This window comes from Panthera uncia, chromosome D1 (assembly GCF_023721935.1).
Source record: "Panthera uncia isolate 11264 chromosome D1, Puncia_PCG_1.0, whole genome shotgun sequence".
In the NCBI taxonomy this organism is placed as follows: Eukaryota; Metazoa; Chordata; class Mammalia; order Carnivora; family Felidae; genus Panthera; species Panthera uncia.
In genome coordinates this window covers 94,269,425-94,274,449 of record NC_064808.1, presented here as the reverse complement: position 1 = coordinate 94,274,449, position 5,025 = coordinate 94,269,425, and the positions used below count along the sequence as shown (strand labels likewise).

The 5,025-nt window shown below is 51.8% G+C and overlaps 1 long non-coding RNA gene across 1 annotated transcript; it reads right to left on the bottom strand.

The window, feature by feature from the left end:
* Positions 1–2,633: 2,633 nt before the first annotated feature.
* Positions 2,634–4,473, bottom strand: LOC125908844 (uncharacterized). Its single transcript, XR_007453450.1, has 2 exons — positions 4,166–4,473; positions 2,634–2,822 (listed from the first exon to the last, which is right to left on the bottom strand). It is a non-coding gene; the product is annotated as an uncharacterized LOC125908844 (long non-coding RNA).
* Between the last annotated feature and the right edge of the window lie 552 nt (positions 4,474–5,025).

The following is a 5,025-nucleotide window of genomic DNA, read 5'->3' as shown; positions in this document are numbered from 1 at the left end:
CCCCCGTTCATGCTATGTCTCTCTCTGTCCCAAAAATAAATAAAAAAACGTTGAAAAAGAAAAAAAAATTAAAAAATAAATAAATAAATAAAATGGAAAGGAGAGGGGCGCCTGGGTGGCTCAGTCAGTTAAACGTCCGACTCTTGATTTCGGCTTGGGTCATGATCCCAGGGTCGTGGGATCGAGCCCTGAGTCGGGTTCCACACTGAGCGTGAAGCCTGCTTATGACTCTTTCTCTCTTTCCCTCTACCCGTCTACCCTGTTCTCGCGCTGTCTCTCTCACTCTTGCTCTCTCTAAAATAAAATAATAAAATGCAAGGGAGACACCCCACACCTGTGCCAGGCACCTGGTCCTGGGGGAATATAGGGGAAGTGGCCGAGAAGGGAAAGAGGAGGGCTGGTAACCCACCTCTTCCCACCTCTGGTTCTGCCTCAGTGGCCTGAGTTGGGCTGGTCAGGAAGCCAGGTGTGGCCAATCAGCTCTCTTGCCCACCACCCCCACCCCCACCCCCCACCCCAAATGAGCTCTAGCTCCTACCCACTTCATCTCAGGAATAAACCTAGAACAAACACTCCACAGTCCCAGCTCTGCTGCTTTTTGTGGGGCGGAGTGGCAGAAACCTGGATTCAACCCCTGCTGTGTAAGTCCTTCCTGGCTGCGTGACAGTGGGCATGACGGAACCCCTCTACAAATGGCCAGCCTGGCTTTGGCCCTTCGTGCGTGCCAGATGCCGGGATAAGCACCCTGCCCTCACCCCTGCGGCAACCCTCCGAAGTCTCCCGTGTCGCAGGTGAGAAAACCGAGATCCAAGGGGTTGCACAAGCTGCCGAGATCACGCAGCTGGTGAGTCGCGGAGCTATAAGGTGGACAGTCCCACGCTGAAGGAGGCGTTGGGATAGCTACCTCCCAGAGCTGCTGTGGTGAGCAGATGAGCTCTCACTTGGAAAGTACCTGCCTGGCACAGGCGTGAGCTCAAATAAGCCTCCTTCCTATTTTGTCCCCGCCACCTTCCAAAGGGAACGGGACTGTGGTTCCTCCTTCTGACCACAGGGTGTCTCCACGCCCTTGCTCAACCAGCCACCCAGGCGGGGCCCAGGCTGACTTTGACACTGCCCTCCATGGGTCTGGCCTAAATCCTTCGTGCTCCTGGTTAGCATATCCATCCCCCTCCCCCCCCACCGGCGCCCCCCACCCCTGTTTGGTCTTGACTGTTATGAGCACAAGGTCTGTGCCACCCACACCCCCACCTTGCCGGGTGGAGCTGAGTGGCCTGGAGGGCGTGTCACTTTCTGGGTGGGCCCGCATCCTGTGGACCCCTGGGTAGTTGGTGACCTCCTCAGGTTCCGGTCAGCAGCTCAAGGATCGGATTTTTTCAGGAAATCCTGCACCCTCCCCATGGTGGGCCTTGACCGGCCTGGAGAGAGGCTCCTGCCACCTGCTTTGGCGACCCCTGCCCAGTCTGACGGAGTAACTGGTGGCCTGGGTTTTGCTTTCTAGTCTCCACCACCTGTGTTCTCCTGAAGTTCTCCCTGGGAGGGTAATTAGAAGACGCATAGTTCTCTCCTTTTGGAGGATCAAATGAGGTTAAGTAGGTGAAAAACATGATGTAAGCTTGTTATTACAATTTAAATGTTGGTTGCCAAAGATAGGGAAACTGAGGCCCCACAAGCCACACAGCATGTCACCGGTGGCCACGGGGGAGAAGCCCGGGCCTCCTGATCCCAACCTAGCCAACTCGCCCAAAGAATCACATTTGGCTTCGAAATGGCTCCCTCCATGTGACCGCAGTCCAGTGGTTTGAAAGGGCAGCAGAACAGAGATCAGGGGGCCAGAGGAAGGCAGGGACGAAGGGGTTAAGGGGGGGCCTGGAGCTGGATGGCTGAAGGCTATTAACAGACCAGTAGGAGAGGAAGAGGCCAGAGAGTGGGTCTGGCTTTGATTAGGTCCCAAGGCCATCTGGAGAATCAGACTCTGGAGATTGGTTGGTTTTATAGGGGGCAGATGGCATGAATTATAGGGGCTTTAATGGGGAAGGGGGCTCTCCCCACAGTGCCTCTGAAAGGGTCCGGGTGGGGCCTCTTCCCTCGCAGCCTGGACCGATTGCATCAGCTTCCGCCCCTGCTGTGCCTTCCTGCCTGCAGTACAGGACCCCTCTTCACAGGCCCCACAGTACCCACCCCCTGAGGCGTCTGAGAGGATGTGCTATCACTCACAGGAGAAAGAGACCCTCTGCTCTTTCTACAGAAGCCACATCAACATGAGGTACCAGCCAGGAGCCACTGTGTGATGGGTGAACCACCATGTGGCCCAGCGAAATGTGAGTAGCCATCTTGCCCCCAAGCTAACTGCAGACCTTAGACAGTAATCCACCCATATCCTTGATGGTGAGGAGCTCGGAGACCATCCTGTCCAAAAGCTTCCACAGAGGCCAAGACCACACAGCTAACCACTCAGTGCCGGACCTGAACCCTAGTATCCCAACCCTCTTCCTGACCACACTCCCTCACACGGCCTCTCTGGGTGTCCTTTCCTCCCGGAACCAACAATACCTGTTTGGCCTCCCTCACAGCTGGAATGGAATGAAATGTTGGCCGCAGAAGGCTTTGAAAAATTAGATCCACCACGCAAAAGATCTCGGCATTATTGCAGTTTGGTGAACAGAGCCCGGAAGCCCACGGAGCTCCCTGGAAGCAGGCCAGCTAGTGGTTCCCCTCTGAGGAGGAACCCACCTGACAGCCCGATTCCCTCTCCAGTGCCGCTCTGCTCAGGGGAAGCCAGTAGGGCGCAGCCCAAGCAAACATCTTGAGGGCGATGGGCCATTCTGGAAAACAAAAACGAAACAGCTCTCTCTTCCTGCATCCCAAAGCCAGAGATGAATTATCCCCGCTTGGTATCCCAGACGGGGAAGGGGGACGGAAGGAGGGTTGACAACCAATTCTCCCACCATTTTGGATATTATCTTGGCCAGCCAGAAAACAGCCTGAGCCATGCCCATCACCCTAAGGTATATATCTCTGACATGACAGTGCCTCCTCTGCAAATCTACCCTCGGTTAGATTTGCACAGACGTGTGTGCAGAGGGCTGTCCATACAGCTTTGCAATAACTGAAGACTGTCCTTAGGGGACGGGGTAAATGCATCAGGGTGCATGCATACTATATAGTACCAGGCAAAGAATGAAGTAGATGTATATGTGTATATAAATGAATATACGTATATATAAGTGAAATCGATGTGCAGGAAGATCTGTAAGATACGCTGTTAAGAACAAATCATACGTGGAAAGGTACGCGTATAATATGTTCCTGTTTCCCACACACGCCAAAAGGAGATGCAAATAAAGCACAGAACGTTTCTGAATGATACACAACACAGCCGTTAATCGTAGTTGCTTCCCAGTTGGGAGACAGATGGTGTGAGGTAACAGAGGACTTACCCTTAAGTACATGCCTATTTTAGCAACTGGAGATGTGCTACTTTTTCAGTGAAATGAAGGGAGGGAAAGCCAGTCTGGAAAAATAGCTGCTTGGGCTCGGCCGCATCCCTCATCTTCCCCCTTCCAATTTCCCGAAGTTTTCCCCCCGCTTCCTTTCCACCTGCTCTGACCCACACCAGCCCATAAGGGTGTTTCCACCTCAGCCACCCTTCATTCTGTGAGGAACAAGGACTCCCTTCCGTGCCCAGCTGCAAGAGGCCTACGAGGACCTCAAATGCTTGGAGGAGCAAGGTCGCCCCAGGTAGGAGCCGTGGGAGCAAGCCAAGGGGCTTGGTTTCCTATTAACTGCTGGAAGGAGTGGCAGTTAAACACCAAGCTTCAAAGAGTCTAAGATTTTCAAAACTCGCTTTTGGGGAATATGCAGCTTTTATTGGAGGTGTCAGACATTAATGAGAGTTCTGGATCTTTCCCAGCCCAAAGAGCACTCTCCCTCTCTTCCCCCCCCCCCACTCCTTCCAGCAACCGGCTAGCCCCCCTTTGATGAATGGAGAGAGACTGAAGGTTCCAGGGGTATTCCTGTCCCACTCCTCAGCCCACCTCTCTCCACCCCCTACACTTCGAGAGGAAGGTGTGGAAGCTGAGAGGATCCAAGGGGAGGGGAGTTAGGAACCCAAGGGAAGGGCTGGGGGGCAGGTTCAGACAGAGGCAGAAAGGCCAACCTTGCTTACCTGCTCCTTTGGAAAACGTTTCATGGCCAATGATTAGTTGTCCTGTGCCTGCCCTATGCCAGTTGGATGAAACCCTCAACACACACTTGCTCCCTCTTGGAAATGATCGTGTTCTTAGATATTCTGAGATCCTGACACAGAAGGAATTGTGAGCGCTCCATTTTGTCTGAATGTATGTAGAGTCACAACTGAGCTTTTCTTGACCACATTTTTAACGCCGGCTCACTTCCCAGTCTTGGAATGTACCTGGTGAGCTTGAAAGGTAGGCAGGATGTCCAAAACAGAGGGGCGCCTGCCAATAAATACACTCTGAGCAGAGGACACAGGCAAAAAATATTTGTAGGATGAATTTGTGCAGAAGTGAATGAGTGAATGACTTTACTTACAACGCAAAGACGTGACGTTAGACATTAGAATTTATACATTAGATCATGTTAGATATCTAGATTAGAGATTAGAAATTACTCCTGTTAGTTAGGCATCGGGGCCTCTGAAAAGACTATACCATGATTCTTAAAGGAAAGAATCTTTCTCTTAGTCATCTTTATAAAGGATGGATGGATAGATGGATGGATGGATGGATGGATGGATGGATGGAATGGATGGATGGATGGATGGATGAGTGAAAGAATACATAGTCTCATGATCCCTGGAGATATAGGGATATCTTACTATATAAGACAGTAAGACAATTATATATCAAAAGTTATATAGGGGCAAGGTGACCTATTGGGCCTGTTTCCAATCCAACTATCTGCGGCTAGAGCGATAGGAATATTTGTATCTAGACTGAGCATATGATGGTACTCAGGCTTCTCAGAAGTTACTCCTTTCCAGTCTGTGAGCAGCCATCAGGGAAT